The sequence below is a fragment of the Salvelinus fontinalis genome, chromosome 37 (assembly GCF_029448725.1).
Source record: "Salvelinus fontinalis isolate EN_2023a chromosome 37, ASM2944872v1, whole genome shotgun sequence".
Lineage (NCBI taxonomy): Eukaryota > Metazoa > Chordata > Actinopteri > Salmoniformes > Salmonidae > Salvelinus > Salvelinus fontinalis.
In genome coordinates this window covers 4,418,759-4,445,890 of record NC_074701.1, presented here as the reverse complement: position 1 = coordinate 4,445,890, position 27,132 = coordinate 4,418,759, and positions in this window count along the sequence as shown.

Sequence of the window (27,132 nt, the reverse complement as noted above, 5' to 3'; positions counted from 1 at the left end):
GTCCACCATGTACACTACCATGTCCTCCAATTCCACCATGTACACCACCATGTCTCCTAGTCCACCATGTACACCACCATGTCCTCCTAGTCCACCACCATGTCCTCCTCGTCCACCATGTCCACCACCATGTCCCCCTAGTCCACCATGTACACCACCATGTCCTCCTAGTCCACCACCATGTCCTCCTCGTCCACCATGTCCACCACCATGTCCTCCTAGTCCACCATGTCCACCACCATGTCCTCCTAGTCCTCCTAGTCCACCACCATGTCCTCCTAGTCCACCATGTACACTACCATGTCCTCCTAGTCCACCATGTACACCACCATGTCCTCCTAGTCCACCATGTACACCACCGTGTCCTCCTAGTCCACCACTATGTCCTCCTAGTCTACCATGTACACCACCATGTCTCCTAGTCCACCACCATGTCTCCTAGTCCACCATGTACACCACCATGTCTCCTAGTCCACCATGTACACTACCATGTCCTCCTAGTCCACCACCATGTCCACCACCATGTCCTCCTAGTCTACCATGTACACCACCATGTCTCCTAGTCCACCATGTACACCACCATGTCTCCTAGTCCACCATGTACACCACCATGTCCTCCTAGTCCACCACCATGTCCTCCTAGTCTACCATGTACACCACCATGTCTCCTAGTCCACCATGTACACAACCATGTCTCCTAGTCCACCATGTACACCACCATGTCTCCTAGTCCACCACCATGTCCTCCTAGTCTACCATGTACACCACCATGTCTCCTAGTCCACCATGTACACTACCATGTTCTCCTAGTCCACCTTGTACACCACCATGTCTCCTAGTCCACCATGTACACCACCATGTCTCCTAGTCCACCACCATGTCCTCCTAGTCTACCATGTACACCACCATGTCTCCTAGTCCACCATGTACACCACCATGTTCTCCTAGTCCACCTTGTACACCACCATGTCTCCTAGTCCACCATGTACACCACCATGTCCTCCTAGTCCACCATGTACCCCATCATGCCTCCTAGTCCACCACCATGTCCTCCTAGTCCACCATGTACACCACCATGTCCTCCTAGTCCACCACCATGTCCTCCTAGTCCACCATGTCCACCACCATATCCTCCTAGTCCACCACCATGTCCTCCTAGTCCACCATGTCCACCACCATATCCTCCTAGTCCACCACCATGTCCTCCTAGTCCACCATGTACACCACCATGTCCTCCTAGTCCACCATGTACACCACCATGTCTCCTAGTCCACCATGTACACCACCATGTCTCCTAGTCCACCATGTACACCAACATGTCTCCTAGTCCACCATGTACACCACCATGTCTCCTAGTCCACCATGTACACCACCATGTCTCCTAGTCCACCATGTACACCACAATGTCTCCTAGTCCACCATGTACACCACAAGGTCTCCTAGTCCACCACCATGTCCTCCAAGTCCACCATGTACACTACCATGTCCTCCTAGTCCACCATGTACACCACCATGTCTCCTAGTCCACCATGTACACCACCATGTCCTCCTAGTCCACCACCATGTCCTCCTCGTCCACCATGTCCACCACCATGTCCCCCTAGTCCACCATGTACACCACCATGTCCTCCTAGTCCACCACCATGTCCTCCTCGTCCACCATGTCCACCACCATGTCCTCCTAGTCCACCATGTCCACCACCATGTCCTCCTAGTCCTCCTAGTCCACCACCATGTCCTCCTAGTCCACCATGTACACCACCATTTCCTCCTAGTCCTCCTAGTCCACCACCATGTCCTCCTAGTCCACCATGTACACTACCATGTCCTCCTAGTCCACCATGTACACCACCATGTCCTCCTAGTCCACCATGTACACCACCGTGTCCTCCTAGTCCACCACTATGTCCTCCTAGTCTACCATGTACACCACCATGTCTCCTAGTCCACCATGTACACCACCATGTCTCCTAGTCCACCATGTACACTACCATGTCCTCCTAGTCCACCACCATGTCCTCCTAGTCTACCATGTCCACCACCATGTCCTCCTAGTCTACCATGTACACCACCATGTCTCCTAGTCCACCATGTACACCACCATGTCTCCTAGTCCACCATGTACACCACCATGTCCTCCTAGTCCACCACCATGTCCTCCTAGTCTACCATGTACACCACCATGTCTCCTAGTCCACCATGTACACCACCATGTCTCCTAGTCCACCATGTACACCACCATGTCTCCTAGTCCACCACCATGTCCTCCTAGTCTACCATGTACACCACCATGTCTCCTAGTCCACCATGTACACCACCATGTTCTCCTAGTCCACCTTGTACACCACCATGTCTCCTAGTCCACCATGTACACCACCATGTCTCCTAGTCCACCACCATGTTCTCCTAGTCCACCACCATGTTCTCCTAGGCCACCTTGTACACACAGAAGCAGATAGAATCAAGGTGTGTGGATAACTACAGTTCTATAACACTGTATGTGCACCACCCACCCTTGCCACTGCCAAACTATGTTAGAGGCTTCATTTAAACCCTCCAGAAATAACATATTGGGCCTAATTTCCATCATAGGCTCTGTGCCAAACTAATTAGTTTGTTGTGGAATGGGCAGTTTGCTTTGCAGTATGCCGACAGCACAACTCATAAATAAGAGTGGTCCTGATCCCCCATGTCGTGAGGAGCTGATTGGACACACAGGCGTTGTTAGTGTCACTCAAAGGAACTTTGAACATGTGTTGTTCCGCAGAAACATAATCATTTCAAGGCTGAAAGAGACAATTATGGTTTAAAAGGGACACATCCATGTATCTGTGTGTTGCTTACCAGAGACACCTGGTACCAGAGCAACCTTATCCTTCACTTATCATCGGTGATGACAGCTAAACTACTTGCTCTGAGAAAGACAGCTGAAACCATTTGCTCCTAGAAAGACAGCTAAACTACTTGATCTGAGAAAGACAGCTGAAACCACTTGATCTGAGAAAGACAGCTGAAACCACTTGCTCTGAGAAAGACAGCTGAAACCACTTGCTCTGAGAAAGACAGCTGAACCACTTGCTCTGAGAAAGACAGCTAAACTACTTGATCTGAGAAAGACAGCTAAACTACTTGATCTGAGAAAGACAGCTGAAACCACTTGCTCTGAGAAAGACAGCTGAAACCACTTGCTCTGAGAAAGACAGCTGAACCACTTGCTCTGAGAAAGACAGCTAAACTACTTGATCTGAGAAAGACAGCTGAAACCACTTGCTCTGAGAAAGACAGCTAAAACACTTGATCTGAGAAAGACAGCTGAACCACTTGCTCTGAGAAAGACAGCTAAACCTCTTGCTCTGAGAAAGACAGCTGAACCACTTGCTCTGAGAAAGACAGCTAAACCACTTGCTCTGAGAAAGACAGCTAAACTGCTTGATCTGAGAAAGACAGCTGAAACCACTTGCTCTGAGAAAGACAGCTAAACCACTTGCTCTGAGAAAGACAGCTGAACCACTTGCTCTGAGAAAGACAGCTGAACCACTTGCTCTGAGAAAGACAGCTAAAACACTTGCTCTGAGAAAGACAGCTAAACCACTTGCTCTAAGAAAGACAGCTGAAACCACTTGCTCTGAGAAAGACAGCTAAACCTCTTGCTCTGAGAAAGACAGCTGAACCACTTGCTCTGAGAAAGACAGCTGAACCACTTGCTCTGAGAAAGACAGCTAAAACACTTGCTCTGAGAAAGACAGCTAAACCACTTGCTCTGAGAAAGACAGCTGAAATCACTTGCTCTGAGAAAGACAGCTGAAACCACTTGCTCTGAGAAAGACAGCTAAACCTCTTGCTCTGAGAAAGACAGCTGAAACCCCTTGCTCTGAGAAAGACAGCTAAACCTCTTGATCTGAGAAAGACAGCTGAAACCACTTGCTCTGAGAAAGACAGCTAAACCTCTTGCTCTGAGAAAGACAGCTAAAACCACGTGCTCTGAGAAAGACAGCTGAAACCACTTGCTCTGAGAAAGGGACTTTACTTCTTCTCTTGTATAGATACTATGTTGAGTCAGTTCCATCCAGTGAAGTGCGGGGTTTCCATGGTATAAATCTACAGGAGCAGGCCATTCAGTATCAATGTAAATCAGTGGCGGTCAGCTCCGTTTTAAGATGACGGAGGACGACTTATTTTTCATGAGCATGGCCTTTATTTCTGTTACAGCGTATCAGATGACTCTCATTCATATTCAATTCACCCAGTTCAATGTAGCATCAATACGTTTAGGCTACTACATGATACTCTAATGTACCTTATATTATGCCCACCATGAGGTTACTACAACGAAGCCTATGAATGAAAGTTTACAACATAGTTGCACAGGTTGAGAGACAAATTTGAGGTGAACGCTACGGGGCGGTAATCATTTAGGCAGGTTACCTTCACTTCCTTGGACACAGGGACTATGGTGGTCTGCTTGAAACATGTAGGTATAACAGACTTGGTCAGGGAGAGGTTGACAATGTCAGTGAAGACACTTGCCAGTTGGTCATCGTGCGATTTGAGTACACGTCCTGGTAATCCATCTGGCCCCGCGGCTTTTGAATGTTGACCTGTTTAAAGATCTTGCTCACATCGGCTACCGACAGCGTTATCACAGAGTCATTCAGAACTGCTGTTGCTCTCATGCATGCTCAGTGTTCCTTGCATCAAAGCGAGCATAAAAGGCATTTAGCTCATCGGGCAGGCTCGCATCACTGGGCAGCTCGCTTCTGGGTTTCCCTACGTAGTCCGTAATAGTTTTCAAGACCTACCACCTCCGACAAGCATCAGAGCCGGTGTAGTAGGATTCAATCTTAATCCTGTATTTAAGCTGCGCTTGCTTGATGGTTCATGTGAGGGCATAACGGGATATCTTATAAGCGTCCTGGATTAGTGTTCAACTCATTGAAAGCGACACCTCCGGCCTTTAGCTCGATGTTGATGTTGCCGGTAATCCATGGCTTCTGGTTGGGATATGTACGTACGGTCACTGTGGGGGCAACGTCAACGGCTCTCTCTCTCTCTCCCTCTCTGTCTCTCCCTCTCTGTCTCTACCTCTCTGTCTCTACCTCTCTCACTCACTCACTCACTCACTCACTCACTCACTCACTCACTCACTCACTCACTCACTCACTCACTCACTCACACACTCACACACTCACACACTCACACACTCACACACTCACACACTCACACACTCACACACTCACACACTCACACTCACACACACAGGAAGTCTGATGCTCCAGATACTCAACTAGTCTAAAGAAGGTCCGTTTTTTTGCTTCTTTAACCAGAAGGACAGTTTTTGAGCTGTGGTAACATAATTAATGACATAGTCATTTAGAACATTAACAACGTCTACACTACATTTCTGATCAATTTGATGTTATTTTAATGGACAAATAGTCGCATTTCTTTCAAAAACAAGGACATTTCTAAGTGACCCCAAACTTTTGAGCGGTAGTGTATATATTTCTCTCTGTCTCTCGAGAGAACACGTTCTGTTTAAAGATAGTTCTTGTTGTGCTTCAAGAGGTGATAAATGTAGTCTACAAAACGATATAAAGCCTAGTCATCATTAAACAATATGACATGTTAGGAATCTAATTCCATTCCATCTGTCTCTCGTCTTCGGAGTGCTATAGTAAAGGATTTAATTTATGACACACTCAGACAATATCAGATGCTCTTTACACATTCTACCAAATGAAGCTCGTTAACATGAGGTGTTTGGGGGCTGGGATAAAGGTATTCTGTGTTGTTTTGATGGAATAAAAATCTAATATGTTATTATAACCGTTATTATATGCACAGGGTGCTGCATATCTTCTAATAAAAGGGGACAAGGTGAGATAGAATGATACCGGGAAGTAATTAAGTGAGAATCTCCATCACAAATAGCATTATATTCCCTGTGTAGTGCACTACTTTTGACCAGGTCCCGCAGGGAGTATTTAAAAAAAATGTTTTATTTCTCCTTTATTTAACTAGCCAAGTCAGTTAAGAACAAATTCATATTTACAAAGAAGGCCTACGCTGGCCAAACCGGACGACGCTGGGCCAATGGGACTCCCAATCACGGCCGGTTGTGATACAGCCTGGAATGGAACCAGGGTCTGTAGTGACGCCTCTAGCACTGAGATGCAGTGTCTTAGACCACTGTGATACAGCCTGGAATGGAACCAGGGTCTGTAGTGAAGCCTCTAGCACTGAGATGCAGTGTCTTAGACCGCTGTGATACAGTCTGGAATCGAACAAGGGTGTCTGTCGTGACGCCTCTAGCACTAAGATGCAGTGCCTAAAACCACTGGGATACAGTCTGGAATGGAACCAGGGTCTGTAGTGTCGCCTTCTAGCACTGAGATACAGTGTCATAGGACCGCTGTGATGCAGCCTGGAATGGAACCAGGGTCTGTAGTGACACCTCTAGCACTAAGATGCAGTGCCTTAGACTACTGTGATACAGTCTGGAATGGAACCAGGGTCTGTAGTGACGCCTCTAGCACTGAGATACACTGTCATAGGACCGCTGTGATACAGCCTGGAATGGAACCAGGGTCTGTAGTGACACCTCTAGCACTAAGATGCAGTGCCTTAGACCACTGTGATACAGCCTGGAATGGAACCAGGGTCTGTAGTGACGCCTCTAGCACTGAGATGCAGTGTCTTAGACCACTGTGATACAGCCTGGAATGGAACCAGGGTCTGTAGTGACGCCTCTAGCACTAAGATGCAGTGCCTTAGACCGCTGTGATACAGCCTGGAATGGAACCAGGGTCTGTAGTGTCGCCTTCTAGCACTAAGATGCAGTGTCTTAGACCACTGTGATACAGTCTGGAATGGAACCAGGGTCTGTAGTGACGCCTCTAGCACTAAGATGCAGTGCCTTAGACTACTGTGATACAGTCTGGAATGGAACCAGGGTCTGTAGTGACGCCTCTAGCACTGAGATACACTGTCATAGGACCGCTGTGATACAGCCTGGAATGGAACCAGGGTCTGTAGTGACACCTCTAGCACTAAGATGCAGTGCCTTAGACTACTGTGATACAGTCTGGAATGGAACCAGGGTCTGTAGTGACGCCTCTAGCACTGAGATACACTGTCATAGGACCGCTGTGATACAGCCTGGAATGGAACCAGGGTCTGTAGTGACACCTCTAGCACTAAGATGCAGTGCCTTAGACCACTGTGATACAGCCTGGAATGGAACCAGGGTCTGTAGTGACGCCTCTAGCACTGAGATGCAGTGTCTTAGACCACTGTGATACAGCCTGGAATGGAACCAGGGTCTGTAGTGACGCCTCTAGCACTAAGATGCAGTGCCTTAGACCGCTGTGATACAGCCTGGAATGGAACCAGGGTCTGTAGTGTCGCCTTCTAGCACTAAGATGCAGTGTCTTAGACCACTGTGATACAGTCTGGAATGGAACCAGGGTCTGTAGTGACGCCTCTAGCACTAAGATGCAGTGCCTTAGACCGCTGTGATACAGCCGGGAATGGAACCAGGGTCTGTAGTGACGCCTCTAGCACTGAGATGCAGTGTCTTAGACCGCTGTGATACAGCCTGGAATGGAACCAGGGTCTGTAGTGACGCCTCTAGCACTGAGATGCAGTGCCTTAGACCACTGTGATACAGTCTGGAATGGAACCAGGGTCTGTAGTGACGCCTCTAGCACTAAGATGCAGTGTCTTAGACCGCTGTGATACAGCCTGGAATGGAACCAGGGTCTGTAGTGACGCCTTCTAGCACTGAGATGCAGTGTCATAGGACCGCTGTGATACAGCCTGGAATGGAACCAGGGTCTGTAGTGACTCCTCTACCACTGAGATGCAGTGCCTTAGACCACTGTGATACAGTCTGGAATCGAACCAGGGTCTGTAGTGATGCCTCTAGCGCTGAGATGCAGTGTCTTAAACCGCTACGCCACTCGGGAGCCAGTAGGGCTCTAGTCAAAAGTAGTGTACTATATATGGAATAGGGTGCCATTTGGGACAAAAAGCTAATGATCGTCACACTCTTCTTCTAAATAAACAATGACAGAACACTTAATTGCAATAAATGTGTACTAAAATGTCAACAGAACAAAGTTTTAGATGTAGGGTGTAACACCTCTAGGAAGCTAAATGCTGTCTGAGGTGGTTGTTCTTTGAAACGAAGCAAAACTCAGTTCATCTTTTCTTTTGGTGGTATGCTAGCACTGTTAGCCCCAAGAGGATCCACACATTTACAAGGATGATTCATCCGTGCTGTGATAGCAGCAAGAAGTTGTCTGACATGAGATGTTGTCTCATTATCAGCTTCATACACAGTATGGAGGCCGCCATCTGGATACGCGAACGGTAAAGTTAAGAGTGCAAACTCACTTATTTAAACAACGACGGAGCCAAGAAACTAAACCAACGAGGCAGCGGCTACTTCTGCACAATGGGGCCCAGAATCAGAACAATCCCAGACGATTGCAAACTAAGCATTCACACCCTTTGACTTCTTTTCCACATTTTGTTAAGTTACAGCCTTATTCTAATATTGATTAAATAAACATTTTTTCTCAGCAATTTCCACATAATTCCAAATCATGACAAAGTGAAAACAGGTTTTAAGACTTTTTTGCCAATGTACTGTATAATTTTTAAATTTTTTAAATACCTTATTTACATAAGTATTCAGACCTTTTGCTATGAGACACGAAATTGATCTCAGGTGCATCCTGTGTCCATTGACTATAGTTGAGATGTTTCTACAACTTGATTGGAGTCCAGCTGTGGTCAATTCAATTGATTGGACATGATTTGGTAAGGCACACACCTGTCTATATAAGGTCCCACAATTTACAGTGCATGTCAGAACTCAAACCATGCTATGAGGTCGTAGGAATTGCCACGAGGTTAAAGGAATTGTCCGTAGAGCTCCGAGACAGGATTGTGTCGAGGCACAGACCTAGGGAAGGGTACGAAAATAATCTGCAGCATTGAAGGTCTCCAAGAGCACAGTGGCCCCAACGTAAAGACTCTCAGACCATGAGAAACAAGATTCTCTGGTCTGAAGACACCAAGATTGAACTCTTTGATCTGAATGCCAAGCGTCGTGTCTGGAGGAAACCTGGCACCATCCCTACGGTGAAGCATGGTGGTGGCACCATCCTTACGGTGAAGCATGGTGGTGGCAGCATCCTTACGGTGAAGCATGGTGGTGGCAGCATCATGCTGTGATTATGTTTTTCAGCAGCAGGGACTTGGAGACTAGTCAGAATCGAGGCAAAGATGAATGGAGAGATCCTTGATGAAAACCTGCTCCATAGTACTCACGACCTCAGACTGGGGTGAAGGTTAACCTTCCAACAGGACAACAACCCTAAGCACACAGCCAAGACAACACAGGAGTGGCTTCAGGACAAGTCTCTGAATGTCTTTGAGTGGCCCAGCCAGAGACTTGAACCTAATTGAAAAATGTTTAATATGTATTTATTTAACCTTTATTTAACTAGACAAGTCAGTTAAGAACAAATTATTATTCTTTTTTACAGTGATGGCCTACTGGAGAACAGGGGGTTAACTGCCTTGTTCACAGGCAGAATTACAGATTTTTACCTTGTCAGCTTGGGGATTCGATCCAGCAACCTTTCGGTTACTGGCCCAAACACCGGGATACCTGCCACCCCCAAAATCTCTGGAGAGACCTGAAAATAGCTGTGCAGCAACACTCCCCATCCAACCTGACAGAGCTTGAGAGGATCTGCAGAGAAGAACGGGAGAAACTCCCCAAATACAGGTGTGCCAAGCTTGTAACATCCTACCCAAGAAGACTCGAGGCTGTAATCGTTGCCAAAGGTACTTAAACAAAGTGCTGAGTAAAAGGTCTGAATACATTTAAACGTTTTTTTTTTTATATTTAAGACATTTGATACAATTTCTAAAAAACCTGTTTTTGCATTGTCATTATGGGGTATTGTGTGTAGATTGATCAGGGGGGAAAAAAAGCTATTTAATCAATATTAGAATTAGGCTATAACGTAACAAAATGTTTAAAAAGGTCAAAGGGGTCTGAATACTTTCAAAAATGCACTCGATCTTGACTGATAGTAGTAACAATGTGCCACAACAATGAACTATGAAAAACCGCCCTGAAAAATGAACTTTCTCCACGTATGAACTTTTGAAATGCATAAAGGTCACAATAGAAAGCCATTTTAACTGGGTGCTGTAACGCGTCGAAGAGAGTAAAACATAATGAGGGAAATAAATGGGCATTAGAAGGCTTTCTGATTTACGCTGGTATTTTACACATTCTGAGGGTATTAAGAGTGCCCTAAAAAGAACATTACCAAGCCACATAAAAAGGCAAGGATTAAAGTAGGTAGGCCTTAATGTGGCAGAGTATAAAGAATCATGAGACAAGATAAATTGTCCCAGAAATGATACTGTTTAACTTAGTCTTCCTGGTGGGTCTTCCTGGGTGGGTGGGAGGATAATTTCTTTTCAGGATGGGGTCCGTTTTTGTAACTCATTAAAAAGCTAAGTTGCCAACAGGCAAGACTCGTAAAATATGAAAAGAAATTAGTGGGTCATAATTTGACAGAAGAACTAAAGTAACAATAATGATGTGAAATAAACTGACACTGACAATGATAAGGTTAATGCCTCCTGTCTGTCTGTCTGTCTGTCTGTCTGTCTGTCTGTCTGTCTGTCTGTCTGTCTGTCTGTCTGTCTGTCTGTCTGTCTGGAGCCAAATGTCATTCATATTTTAGCCACAGAGCAGCACCACTAATTGGCTCTATAGCTTCCATTTCCTGAATTCCATTTCCAGAATCCATCCCTCCATCCCTGTCTCACTCACCTTTTAAAGCTAAATCATTTGAGTTCAAAAGAAAGCGCTAGTGACAGGGAATGAGAGAGGCGAGGCAGAGTGAATGAGAAAGAGAGAGAGGGAGGGAGAAGAAGAAAAAATACGTTCATCTCGGGTCCTCTTTTTAATGAGATAAAAATCCCCACTTCTCCCCATTTCCCTGCTATAATTGCTGATTATGTTGTTATACACCATACCAGGAGCTCTCCTCTCCTTCAGCCTCTCCTCCCCATCAGCTAGATTCAGCATGGCATCTGTACTGGGCTTCAAAGGGCCCAAGCTGGAGAGGTGGGCAGGCTCATTTGGAGCGTCTCTCCTTCAGGCCGCAGTAACGCAGCAAGGTAAACACTGTATGGTTACTCCTAATTACCCCTCTGGACCTGGCCAGGCCAGCTCTGTTTCAGCTGACCCCTGTGATAATAAAGCTTAAGGGCATATTGTATTTCTTTTGACAGTTTAATTAGGTATTCAGCTGTAGGGGCACAAAGCAAGTTACCGTGTGCCATGAATATTTAAAAAGAATGACATCCAAAAAAGAATCCTAATCAAAAGGGTCTTCTTCTTCTGTCCTGAACTACTACGGTACGGGACAGACAAGGGGATATTAGGTCAATGATTCTAATCAATAACCTCTTGATCTCCTACATGTTAATAAACTGCTGCCTGTTGTTATCTAAGCTCCAGAAGAAGAACACGGGGGGTTGAATAGTGGAGGTAACAGCTGTTTTTTTTATGTTGTTGTGACTTGCGGTAACTCTGCGTGGTTCTAAATCAATAGTCTGAAAATGGCTGAAATATTAAGTTGCTTGACCATGCTGTAGGTCATGTAACTGTTTGTTACCTGCAATATGTTTTGTGGACATCACTGGACAGATGTTGCTCTCCAGAGTGTGCAAAGCTGTCATCAAGTCAAATTTGAAGAATCACAAATATCAAAATACATATAATATATATTTTTTTACCCATTTTTCTCCCCAATTGGTAGTTACAGTCTTGTCCCATCGCTGCAACTCCGTTGCGGACTCAGGAGAGGCGATGGTCGAGAGCCGTGCGTCCTCCGAAACACAACACAACACAACCAAGATGCACTGCTTGACAATGTCCACTTAACCCGGAAGCCAGCCGCACCACTGTGTCAGAGGTAACACCGTACACCTGGTGACCGTGTCAGCGTGCACTGCGCCCGGCCCGCCACAGGAGTCGCTTGTGTGCGATGCTACAAGGACATCCATGCCAGCCAAACCCACCCCTACCCCGGGCGACGCTGGGCCAATTGTATGGTCACAGCCGGCTGCAACAGAGCCTGGACTCGAACCCAGAATCTCTAGTGGCACAGCTAGCACTGCGATGCAGTGCCTTAGACCACTGGTTCACTTGGGAGACCCCTTAAAAAATATATTTTGATTTGTTTAAAAAAAAATTGGGTTACTACATTATTCCATATGTGTTATTTCATAGTTTTGATGTCGTCACTATTATTCTAGAATGTAGAAAATAGTAAAAAATAAAGAAAAACCCTTGAATGAGCTGGATATTGTAAAACTTTTGGCCGGTAGTGTAGGCTGTAGGAATGTTGTAGTGTAAATACACAATGCTGTAGAATGATACAGGCTCTAGGAATGCTACAGTGTAAATACACAATGCTGTAGAATGATACAGGCTCTAGGAATGCTACAGTGTAAATACACAATGCTGTAGAATGATACAGGCTCTAGGAATGCTACAGTGTAAATACACAATGCTGTAGAATGATACAGGCTCTAGGAATGCTACAGTGTAAATACACAATGCTGTAGAATGATACAGGCTCTAGGAATGCTACAGTGTAAATACACAATGCTGTAGAATGATACAGGCTCTAGGAATGCTACAGTGTAAATACACAATGCTGTAGAATGATACAGGCTCTAGGAATGCTACAGTGTAAATACACAATGCTGTAGAATGATACAGGCTGTAGGAATGTTGTAGTGTAAATACACAATGCTGTAGAATGATACAGGCTCTAGGAATGCTACAGTGTAAATACACAATGCTGTAGAATGATACAGGTTGTGTGAATGCTGTAGAATGATACAGGCTGTGTGAATGCTGTAGTATAAATGCATAATGCTGTAGACAGAACAAGAGACCCAAGACAAAGGCGGTGTCCCTAATGACACCCTCGTCCCGATGTAGTGCACTATTAAGGGAGTAAGGTGACTAAGATCCCAATTAGCGGCGTAAGGTGAGGGGAACATGCTGGGATATGTAATATCTTCTCTGTAGAGACAGTGAATCAGGTTCTGGTGTTACAGCGCACAGCCACATCCTGTTATTGGAACTGATGAATAGCCACTAGGCAATATAACGGGAAGAAGGATACAGAATGTACTGGAAATGAATGATTACCCTCAGCTCATGTTATTGGCCCTGGTTCTCATGAAGTAGGACTAGCTATTAATGATAACCCTTAGCTCATGTTGTTGGCCCTGGTTGCCCTGAAGTCTGACTAGCTATTAATGATTACCCTTAGCTCATATTGATGGCCTGGGTTCCCCTGAAGTCTGACTAGCTATTAATGGTAACCCTTAGCTCATGTTGTTGGCCCTGGTTGCACTGAAGTCTGACTTGCTATTAATGATAACCCTTAGCTCATGTTGATGGCCTGTGTTCCCCTGAAGTCTGACTAGCTATTAATGTTAACCCTTAGCTCATGATGTTGGCCCTGGTTGCCCTGAAGTCTGACTAGCTATTAATGATTACCCTTAGGTCATGTTGTTGGCCTGGGTTCCCCTGAAGTCTGACTAGCTATTAATGATAACCCTTAGGTCATGTTGATGGCCTGGGTTCCCCTGAAGTCTGACTAGCTATTAATGATAACCCTTAGCTCATGTTGATGGCCTGGGTTCCCCTGAAGTCTGACTAGCTATTAATGATTACCCTTAGCTCATGTTGATGGCCTGGGTTCCCCTGAAGTCTGACTAGCTATTAATGATAACCCTTAGCTCATGTTGTTGGCCCTGGTTGCCCTGAAGTCTGACTAGCTATTAATGATAACCCTTAGCTCATGTTGATGGCCTGGGTTCCCCTGAAGTCTGACTAGCTATTAATGATTACCCTTAGCTCATGTTGATGGCCTGGGTTCCCCTGAAGTCTGACTAGCTATTAATGATAACCCTTAGCTCATGTTGTTGGTCCTGGTTGCCCTGGAGTATGACTAGCTATTAATGATAACCCTTAGCTCATGTTATTGGCCTGGGTTCTCATGAAGTCTGACTAGCTCATCAGGGAATGGCTGACTTTTCTGATACATTTTTTCTTCAGGAGGTGGGAGTCAGTCTTCATTGAAAAAATAATAACCACATATACAGATGCTTACATATGAATTGTGCTAAGCCAAAAGGTAATGTTATAATGATGTGGTGATATTGCATTGTATCATTCACAGCAAATAGTAGGTCCTTCAAGACACATCTTTCAAAGGACATCCTGTAGGTTTTACATCATGGCTGGTGAGTACTCCTAAAAATTACGAATGCAAAATTATATTGTGAAATTCCTTTGCTGCAAGTTGAGTAAATTATTGTCATGTTTTTCAAAAAAAATGGATAGTCACTCAAAAGCATGAACAATTGAGTTTAAAGATCTGGGGTTAATATGGTACCACTTCTCCAACAAGGGATGCCATGTGTTTAAGAGACAAGGTCTGGGCTGGAGTTAATATGGTACCACTTCTCCAACAAGGGATGCCATGTGTTTAAGAGACTTGGTCTGGGCTGGAGTTAATATGGTACCACTTCTCCAACAAGGGATGTCATGTGTTTAAGAGACAAGGTCTGGGCTGGGGTTAATATGGTACCACTTCTCCAACAAGGGATGCCATGTGAATTCTCAGAGTCATGGTTAACATGAAAACAAATGATTGTGGTTTGGTATATAACAGTTTGACAAGGAGTGAGGTCTTGCAGCTGCAGTAGAAAACCACACTGGGTTGGAAGATGTTCTTGGCTGACTGTACAGTGAGGAATATGGCTTCACTCCAAGTACTGGCAGGCTGTGCTGGGGGAAGCCTGGGTAAATCTGGAAGCAATTACCAAGGGCTTGATGCGAGTAAATTCCATATTACCTTGGCGGACATCTGAAAAGGCATTTTGCAGGAGAGGTATTTGGTGTGGTTTAGTTTCTGGAGCTTAGCAACATAAATGTGTTGTCAGTGAACTATTAAAAACAGTGGACTTACTGTATGTTGGCAAGAGGTACTGTGTGGATGAATGGATCTGATTACTAGGGAGTCCATGAAATAATAACCTAAATGGACCCAGTGCTGCAGAATCTCTAATATATCCCCTGACTACACTGACATGGGGATGTGTTCTAAATGACACCATATTCCCTATGTAGTGCACTACAGTACAGTGCGGACACACAAGCATACAGACCAAGATCCTCCCACTCCACACACACACACACACACACACACACACACACACACAACCACATGGACACGCACACTCCTGCCTTTTAGCAGCATATTATATAGAATTAATTTTAAATAAGAATTTGATCTTAATTGACTCGGCTGGATAAATACGTTTTTTTTTTTTTCAATTTTCGCCTAAAATTACAAGTCTAACTGCTTGTATCTCAGGACCTGAAGCAAGGATATGCATATTATTGATAGCATTTGAAAGGAAACACTTTGAAGTTTGTGGAAACGTGAAAGTAATGGAGGAGAATATAACACATTAGATCTGGTAAAATATAATATGTAAAATATATATTTTTTAAATCATCTTTGAAATGCAGGAGAAAGGCCACAATGTATTATTTCAGTTTAGGTGCAATTTAGATGTTGGCCACTAGATGGCAGAAGTGTATGTGCGAAGTTTTAGACTGATCCAATGAACCATTGCATTACTGTTCAAAATATATTAAGTGTGCCCAAATGTGCCTAATTGGTTTATTGATACATTTTCAAGTACATAACTGTGCACTCTCCTCAAACAATAGCATGGTATTCTTTCACAGTAATAGCTTCTGAACAGTAGAGTACAGTAGAGTTAGATTAACAAGAATTTAAGCTTTCAGCCAATATCAGATATGTCTATGTCCTGGGAAATGTTTTTCTTACTTATAATGTCATGCTAATCACATTAGTGCACGTTAGCTCAACCGTTCCACGGGGGAGGGGGGGGGGAGGGGGGGACACCTTTCCCGTAGAGGTTTTAAATAGAAACTACATAGGGTATAGGGTGCCATTACGGACGCAGCCATGCCAGCCCCTACATCCAGGTTCCCTGGTTCCCCTGGGGGGGACAGAACCTGAGGATTTATCCTCCTCCATATGCAACCGTCACAAACAGGAAGTGCCAGACGGAACATTGCGAATCAATGTAGGAAACCCCCAAAAAATAAGAGAGGAGGAGGACAGTACGATGTGAAATATGAGGCTCTTCTTTTTTAAAACCCACACCAAATGTCCTTCAACTCCCACACACAGAAAGACACAGATGTGCAGGGAAACACGCAGACGTAAACACACACACACACACACACACACACACACACACATGCACAAGCACACACAAACGAACACACACACACACACACATACACATACACACTTTAATTAGCAATCTGGGAATTTGATTGCCCTTCTCGGTGGAATTTTTCTTCTTTTGATTTAAAACCAGTTCATGTTTCATAGAATAACAGCAGCGCGCCTGGTTAACGCGTTAGATGATACTCAACTGTTATAAATCCCCGTTTTAATAGATACACGGCATGGATATTTACTGCCTTTATCATTTAATGGGAAACACACGAAAAGTTCAAGAGCTGCTCAAGTCTTTTACACAATCCTCTGGTCTTTTTTGTCCCGTAGTACCTTTAGACATCTGGGAAACCAGTCAGACATACGATATGTTCCGAGCAGCATAGAAAGGAATATTGGAGAAGACAAAAATAATCAAATAGCTTCCCAGAATCAGAGTTGAAGCTCTATTCACTTTAATAACAGTGTTGTTTTAGAATGAGTAATGCTGTATATTATTTAAGGACCACGAAGATACATTTGAGATTGAATATACTATTTCAAATTAAATCAGATTGTATTAGTCACATACACAGTTTAAAGCAGGTATAAAAGGTCAAAGTCAATTGGTTTCGTGCCCCTCAACATTGCAGTACAATATCGATATCAATAACAATGAAAAGCCATTAAACAAAACAAGTAATTGGAGAAAGGTGTTATGCAGAGTAATAAAACGTATATGTACAAAATAGTATGACCGTGTTACAAATATAACGTGGATAGTGTATTGGTCACGAAATCGAATAGGGGATAGCGGGGTAAGTTGAGCCAAAAGGTTTTTTTTGTGGTACCATAGTGGTACCATATTAACCCCAGCCCAAACCACAAGAAAAAAAAGTTGTAAGCAAGTTAGTTCCAATAAATAGATTTCCACAGTGTCAAATTAATTTATTGTTTTAGAGGTTTCTTGATGCTTGTATCTAAACCAAAGTAGATCATTGTAAGATTGTTCTATAGATCAGTTGGGGTCTTTATAAGCTTCAATATGATGTTCTGAACCTGGCATTAAAGTGCATCCTTGTAGATGTGTGGGCTAATATAGTCTAAATGTTTGCCTTGGGGTTGAGCCTATGGCAAGTTGAATAAATTAAAGGCATTATCGCTGGGATATGAGGTAATAACAGGGCCTGGCCTATGTTAAAATTATTTAAAAATGTTTAAAATGTTAAGCCTCTGTTAAAACTTCTTTTGGCTGCAAAGCAAAGTGTTGAGTAGCCAGTGAAATCGTGCCAATTTCAAACGGCCTCCTACTCAAATCTTGCTCGTACAATATGAATATTATTATTCTTTTTGGATAGAAAACACTTTCTAGTTTCTAAAACAGTTGGAATTATTTCTCTGAGTGAAACAGAAGTCCTTCTGCAGCACTTTTCCTGACCAGGAAGTGAAATGTCAGAAATCGATGCTCTTTTCAACTTGATGCCTATACATGGTCTTGACACTTAGGAGTCTGCTGACACTCTATACGCCTTCCTATTGGTGTAAAGAGGATGTCAGAGAATACATTTTTGTGCTCATCTTGTTCTGTGGTGGAAAAAAAACTATTTCTTTGACGTGACCGTCCACTTCCGGTACTCTGAAGGAAGTGGGATTGACTTCTGTTTTGCCTTCGTATCGAACGGCTAACATCTCCGGCTCGAATCTTTTTTGATACATGTGACCATATCATCGTAATGTATGTTTTTTCAATATAGTTTAATCAGATTATTGAAACTTTATTCTGGAGTTTTGCCGTGTTCCGTCCTCTGACTGTGTTACGTTGGAGAAATTTATGCCACTCGGCCAGTGCCAATGCTAATTGAATGGGAAATTTGCCATTCTGAATTGAAACAACGACTCATCTGGACAGAGGACACCTTCTTCAACATTCTGATGAAAGATCAGCAAAAGTAAGACCCATTTTATGATGTTATTTCATATATCTGTCGTGCATGTGAACTGGCCGTGGGCGCCCAATTGTGTCTGTCTATTGTAGCTACGCTAATATAGCGATACCTTTTGTTTTCGCTGTAAAACATTTAATAAATCGGAAATATTGTTTGGAATCACAAGATGCCTGTCTTTCAATTGCTGCAGACTATGTATTTTTCAGAAATGTTTTATGATGAGTAATTAGCTATTTGACGTTGGTGTCTGTAAATATTATGGCTGCTTTCGGTGCAATTTCGGATTGTAGCTGAAATGTAAACTATGGTTTATACATGAAATATGCACATTTTTTGAACAAAACATATGCTATACAATAAATATGTTATCAGACTCATCTGATGAAATTGTTTCTTGGTTAGTGGCTATTTATATCTTTATTTGGTCGAATTTGTGATAGCACCTGATGGAGTAAGAAACTGATGGAGTTAGAAAAGTTGTGTCTTTTGCTAACGTGTTTAGCTAATAGATTTACATATTTTGTCTTCCCTGTAAAACATTTTAAAAATCGGACATGTTGGCTTGATTCACAAGATGTGCACCTTTCATCTGGTGTCTTGGACTTGTTAATGTGTGAAAGTTAAATATTAAAAAAAAAAAAGATTTTGAATTTCGCGCCCTGCACTTTGAGCTGGATGTTGTCATAAGTGTACCGGTGTCGGGCTGCCCCCGTAAAAGGTTAAAAGATGCTTAAAACAATTATAAGACAACAAAAAAAGGCGATTTTGGTTCTGTTGAATTACGTTTGGGAATTAAAGATATACATGGTTTTAGAAAAGGTAGTGGTAATATTTCATTCAGTATTACCCTGTTACCGCGGCTCAAATTACACCATTCCCGGGATAAATTGTCCTTACAGACCACCATTTTTTGGGCCAAGCTATGTTTTCAAAACTGCAATGATAACATGAATTCTGAATATTTCCAGGGATATCCTGAAATATATCTAGATATCTTTGTTGGAAATAATATTATATTTCCCTTGATGGAGTGATGTTGAATGTATAAAATTGTCCCACTCTCCCCTAAATTGGACATAATAGAAGAGGAGGATGCAGTATGTGTCACGTCTACTCCCTCTCCGGCCTCTAAGTCATCAGGCTGCTGATTATCCCTGTCACCATCGTCAAGCGCACCTGTCACCATCGTCAAGCGCACCTGTCACCATCGTCAAGCGAACCAGCGCATCATGACACTCACCTGGACTCCATCACCTCCTTGATTATCTTCCCTGTATCTGTAACTCCCCTGGACTCCATCACCTCCTTGATTACCTTCCCTGTATCTGTAACTCCCCTTGGTTCTTTCCTCAGGTGTTATTGACTCTGTGTCCATGTCGGGGTGTTGTTTGTGTTTCGTGTTTATTGAGTAATTTTAATTATTAATAAAACACTCACTCCCTGAACTTGCTTCCCGACTCTCAGCGAGCTCGTTAAAATATGTTACATAACTAGTACTGCTAATGTTGCCCTGTAATCAACTGTGTAGTTGTAATCCACTACGTGTAGTTGTAATCTACTATGTGTAGTTTTAATCCACTACATATAGTTGTAATCCACTATATGTAGCTGTAATCTACTATATGTTATTGTAATCCACTATACATAGTTATTCTGTAGTTGTAATCCACAATATATAGCTGTAATCCACAATATATAGCTGTAATCCACTATATATAGTTGTAATCCACTATGTGTAGTTGTAATCCACTATACATAGCTGTAATCCACTATATATAGCTGTAATTCACTACATGCAGTTGTAATCCACTATATATAGCTGTAATCCACTATATATAGCTGTAATTCACTATATGCAGTTGTAATCCACTATGTGTAGTTGTAATTCACTATATATAGCTGTAATCCACTATGTGTAGTTGTAATCCACTATATATAGCTGTAATCCACTATATGCAGTTGTAATCCACTATGTGTAGTTGTAATCCACTATATATTGTTGTACTCCACTATACATAGCTGTAATTCACTATACATAGTTGTAATCCAATATATTTAGTTACAATCCACCATGTGTAGTTGTAATCCACTATATATAGTTGTAATCCACTATATATAGTTGTAATCCACTATGTGTAGTTGTAATCCACTATATGTGTAGTTGTAATCCACTATATATAGTTGTAATCCACTATATGTGTAGTTGTAATCCACTATATATAGCTGTAATCCACTATATATAGCTGTAATTCACTCTATGCAGTTGTAATCCACTACGTGTAGTTGTAATCTACTATGTGTAGTTTTAATCCACTACATATAGTTGTAATCCACTATATATAGCTGTAATCTACAATATGTAATTGTAATCCACTATACATAGTTATTCTGTAGTTGTAATCCACAATATATAGCTGTAATCCACTATATATAGCTGTAATCCACTATATGTAGTTGTAACCCACTATATATAGTTGTAATCCTCTCTATATAGTTGTAATCCACTATGTGTAGTTGTAATCCACTATATATAGTTGTAATCCACTATGTGTAGTTGTAACCCACTATATATAGTTGTAATCCACTATATATAGTTGTAATCCACTATATGTAGTTGTAACCCACTATATATAGTTGTAATCCACTATATATAGTTGTAATCCACTATGTGTAGTTGTAATCCACTATATGTAGTTGTAACCCACTATATATATAGTTGTAATCCACTGTATGAAGTTGTAATCTACTATATATTGTTGTAATCCACTATATGTAGTTGTAATCCACAATGTGTAGTTGTAATCCACTATATGTAGTTGTAATCCACTATGTGTAGTTGTAATCAACTATACGTAGTTGTAATCCACTATATATAGTTGTAATCCACTATACGTAGTTGTAATCCACTATATATAGTTGTAATCCACTATATGTAGTTGTAATCCACTATACGTAGTTGTAATCCACTATACGTAGTTGTAACCCACTATATGTAGTTGTAATCCACTATGTGTAGTTGTAATCAACTATACGTAGTTGTAATCCACTATATATAGTTGTAATCCACTATACGTAGTTGTAATCCACTATATATAGTTGTAATCCACTATATGTAGTTGTAATCCACTATACGTAGTTGTAATTCACTATATATAGTTGTAATCCTCTATATGTAGTTGTAACCCACTATATATCGTTGTAATCCACTATATATAGTTGTAATCCACTATGTGTAGTTGTAATCCACTATATGTAGTTGTAATCCACTATACGTAGTTGTAATCCACTATATGTAGTTGTAATCCACTATGTGTAGTTGTAATCAACTATACGTAGTTGTAATCCACTATATATAGTTGTAATCCACTATACATAGTTGTAATCCACTATATATAGTTGTAATCCACTATATGTAGTTGTAACCCACTATATATCGTTGTAATCCACTATATATAGTTGTAATCCACTATGTGTAGTTGTAATCCACTATATATAGTTGTAATCCACTATATGTAGTTGTAATCCACTATACGTAGTTGTAATTCACTATATATAGTTGTAATCCTCTATATGTAGTTGTAACCCACTATATATCGTTGTAATCCACTATATATAGTTGTAATCCACTATGTGTAGTTGTAATCCACTATATATAGTTGTAATCCACTGTGTGTAGTTGTAATCCACTATATGTAGTTGTAACCCACTATATATAGTTGTAATCCACTATGTCAATCAATCAATCAAGTTTATTTTATATAGCCCTTCGTACATCAGCTAATATCTCGAAGTGCTGTACAGAAACCCAGCCTACAACCCCAAACAGCAAGCAATGCAGGTGTAGAAGCACGGTGGCTAGGAAAAACTCCCTAGAAAGGCCAAAACCTAGGAAGAAACCTAGAGAGGAACCAGGCTATGAGGGGTGGCCAGTCCTCTTCTGGCTGTGCCGGGTGGAGATTATAACAGAACTATGCCAAGATGTTCAAAATGTTCATAAGTGACAAGCATGGTCAAATAATTATCATGAATAACTTTCAGTTGGCTTTTCATAGCCTATCATTAAGAGTTGAAAACAGCAGGTCTGGGACAGGTGGTGGTTCCATAACCGCAGGCAGAACAGTTGAAACTGAAATAGCTGCAAGGCCAGGTGGACTGGGGACAGCAAGGAGTCATCATGCCCGGTAGTCCTGACGTATGGTCCTAGGGCTCAGGTCCTCCGAGAGAGAGAAAGAGAGAAGGAGAAAATTAGAGAGAGCCAAGATTTTCAAAATGTTCATAAATGACCAGCATGGTCAAATAATAATCAGAAATAAATGTCAGTTGGCTTTTCATAGCCGATCATTAAGAGTTGAAAACAGCAGGTCTGGGACAGGTAGGGGTCAGGTATGTGTAGTTGTAATCCACTATATGTAGTTGTAACCCACTATATATAGTTGTAATCCACTATGTGTAGTTGTAACCCACTATATATAGTTGTAATCCACTATATGTAGTTGTAATCCACTATATGTAGTTGTAATCCACTATATATAGTTGTAATCCACTATATATAGTTGTAATCCTCTATATGTAGTTGTAATCCACTATATGTAGTTGTAATCCACTATATATAGTTGTAATCCTCTATATGTAGTTGTAATCCACTATATATAGTTGTAATCCTCTATATGTAGTTGTAACCCACTATATATAGTTGTAATCCACTATGTGTAGTTGTAATCCACTATATGTAGTTGTAATCCACTATATGTAGTTGTAATCCACTATATATAGTTGTAATCCTCTATATGTAGTTGTAACCCACTATATATAGTTGTAATCCACTATATATAGTTACAATCCTCTATATGTAGTTGTAACCCACTATATATAGTTGTAATCCACTATATGTAGTTGTAACCCACTATACATAGTTGTAATCCACTGTATGAAGTTGTAATCCACGATGTGTAGTTGTAATCCACTATATATATAGGTGTAATCCACTATATATAGCTGTAATCCACTATGTGTAGTTGTAATCCACTATGTGTAGTTGTAATCAACTATATATAGTTGTAATCCACTATGTGTAGTTGTAATCAACTATATATAGTTGTAATCCACTCTATATAGTTGTAATCCTCTATGTGTAGTTGTAACCCACTATATATAGTTGTAATCCACTGTATGAAGTTGTAATTCACTATATATTGTTGTAATCCACTATATGTAGTTGTAATCCACTATATATAGTTGTAATCCTCTATATGTAGTTGTAACCCACTATATATAGTTGTAATCCTCTCTATATAGTTGTAATCCACTATGTGTAGTTGTAATCCACTATATATAGTTGTAATCCTCTATATGTAGTTGTAACCCACTATATATAGTTGTAATCCTCTCTATATAGTTGTAATCCACTATGTGTAGTTGTAATCCACTATATATAGTTACAATCCTCTATATGTAGTTGTAACCCACTATATATAGTTGTAATCCAATTTGTGTAGTTGTAATCCACTATATGTAGTTGTAACCCACTATACATAGTTGTAATCCACTGTATGAAGTTGTAATCCACGATGTGTAGTTGTAATCAACTATATATAGTTGTAATCCACTATGTGTAGTTGTAATCAACTATATATAGTTGTAATCCACTATATGTAGTTGTAATCAACTATATATAGTTGTAATCCACTATGTGTAGTTGTAATCAACTATATATAGTTGTAATCCACTCTATATAGTTGTAATCCACTATGTGTAGTTGTAATCAACTATATATAGTTGTAATCCTCTATATGTAGTTGTAATCCACTGTATATAGTTGCAATCCACTATGTGTAGTTGTAATCAACTATATATAGTTGTAATCCACTGTATGAAGTTGTAATTCACTATATATTGTTGTAATCCACTATATGAAATTGTAATCCACTATATTTAGTTGTAATCCACTATATGAGTTGTAATCCACTATACGTAGTTGTAATCCACTATGTGTAGTTGTAATCAACTATATTTAGTTGTAATCCACTATATGAGTTGTAATCCACTATACGTAGTTGTAATCCACTATATATAGTTGTAATCCACTATATATAGTTGTAATCCACTATATGTAGCTGTAATCCACTATCTGTAGTTGTAACCCTCTATACGTAGTTGTAATCCACTATATGTAGTTGTAATCCTCTCTATATAGCTGTAATATATTGTACAGTATATAGTTGTAATCCACTATACATAATTGTAATCCACTATATATAGCTGTAATCCACTATATGTAGTTGTAATCCTCTATATGTAGTTGTAATCCACTATCTGTAGTTGTAATCCTCTATATGTATTTGTAATCCACTATATGTAGTTGTAATCCTCTCTATATAGCTGTAATATATTGTACAGTATATAGGTGTAATCCACTATACATAATTGTAATCTACTATATATAGCTGTAATCCACTATATGTAGTTGTAATCCACTATATGTAGTTGTAATCCTCTCTATATAGCTGTAATATATTATACAGTATATAGTTGTAATCCACTATACATAATTGTAATCCACTATATGTAGTTGTATTCAACTATATGTAGTTGTAATCCACTATGTGTAGTTGTAATCAACTATACGTAGTTGTAATCCACAATGTGTAGTTGTAATCCACTATATGTAGTTGTAATCCACTATGTGTAGTTGTAATCAACTATACGTAGTTGTAATCCACTATATATAGTTGTAATCCACTATACGTAGTTGTAATCCACTATATATAGTTGTAATCCACTATATGTAGTTGTAATCCACTATACGTAGTTGTAATCCACTATACGTAGTTGTAACCCACTATATGTAGTTGTAATCCACTATGTGTAGTTGTAATCAACTATACGTAGTTGTAATCCACTATATATAGTTGTAATCCACTATACGTAGTTGTAATCCACTATATATAGTTGTAATCCACTATATGTAGTTGTAATCCACTATACGTAGTTGTAATTCACTATATATAGTTGTAATCCTCTATATGTAGTTGTAACCCACTATATATCGTTGTAATCCACTATATATAGTTGTAATCCACTATGTGTAGTTGTAATCCACTATATGTAGTTGTAATCCACTATACGTAGTTGTAATCCACTATATGTAGTTGTAATCCACTATGTGTAGTTGTAATCAACTATACGTAGTTGTAATCCACTATATATAGTTGTAATCCACTATACGTAGTTGTAATCCACTATATATAGTTGTAATCCACTATATGTAGTTGTAATCCACTATACGTAGTTGTAATTCACTATATATAGTTGTAATCCTCTATATGTAGTTGTAACCCACTATATATCGTTGTAATCCACTATATATAGTTGTAATCCACTATGTGTAGTTGTAATCAACTATATATAGTTGTAATCCTCTATATGTAGTTGTAATCCACTCTATATAGTTGCAATCCACTATGTGTAGTTGTAATCAACTATATATAGTTGTAATCCACTGTATGAAGTTGTAATTCACTATATATTGTTGTAATCCACTATATGAAATTGTAATCCACTATATTTAGTTGTAATCCACTATATGAGTTGTAATCCACTATACGTAGTTGTAATCCACTATGTGTAGTTGTAATCAACTATATTTAGTTGTAATCCACTATATGAGTTGTAATCCACTATACGTAGTTGTAATCCACTATATATAGTTGTAATCCACTATATATAGTTGTAATCCACTATATGTAGCTGTAATCCACTATCTGTAGTTGTAACCCTCTATACGTAGTTGTAATCCACTATATGTAGTTGTAATCCTCTCTATATAGCTGTAATATATTGTACAGTATATAGTTGTAATCCACTATACATAATTGTAATCCACTATATATAGCTGTAATCCACTATATGTAGTTGTAATCCTCTATATGTAGTTGTAATCCACTATCTGTAGTTGTAATCCTCTATATGTATTTGTAATCCACTATATGTAGTTGTAATCCTCTCTATATAGCTGTAATATATTGTACAGTATATAGGTGTAATCCACTATACATAATTGTAATCTACTATATATAGCTGTAATCCACTATATGTAGTTGTAATCCACTATATGTAGTTGTAATCCTCTCTATATAGCTGTAATATATTATACAGTATATAGTTGTAATCCACTATACATAATTGTAATCCACTATATGTAGTTGTATTCAACTATATGTAGTTGTAATCCACTATGTGTAGTTGTAATCAACTATACGTAGTTGTAATCCACAATGTGTAGTTGTAATCCACTATATGTAGTTGTAATCCACTATGTGTAGTTGTAATCAACTATACGTAGTTGTAATCCACTATATATAGTTGTAATCCACTATACGTAGTTGTAATCCACTATATATAGTTGTAATCCACTATATGTAGTTGTAATCCACTATACGTAGTTGTAATCCACTATACGTAGTTGTAACCCACTATATGTAGTTGTAATCCACTATGTGTAGTTGTAATCAACTATACGTAGTTGTAATCCACTATATATAGTTGTAATCCACTATACGTAGTTGTAATCCACTATATATAGTTGTAATCCACTATATGTAGTTGTAATCCACTATACGTAGTTGTAATTCACTATATATAGTTGTAATCCTCTATATGTAGTTGTAACCCACTATATATCGTTGTAATCCACTATATATAGTTGTAATCCACTATGTGTAGTTGTAATCCACTATATGTAGTTGTAATCCACTATACGTAGTTGTAATCCACTATATGTAGTTGTAATCCACTAT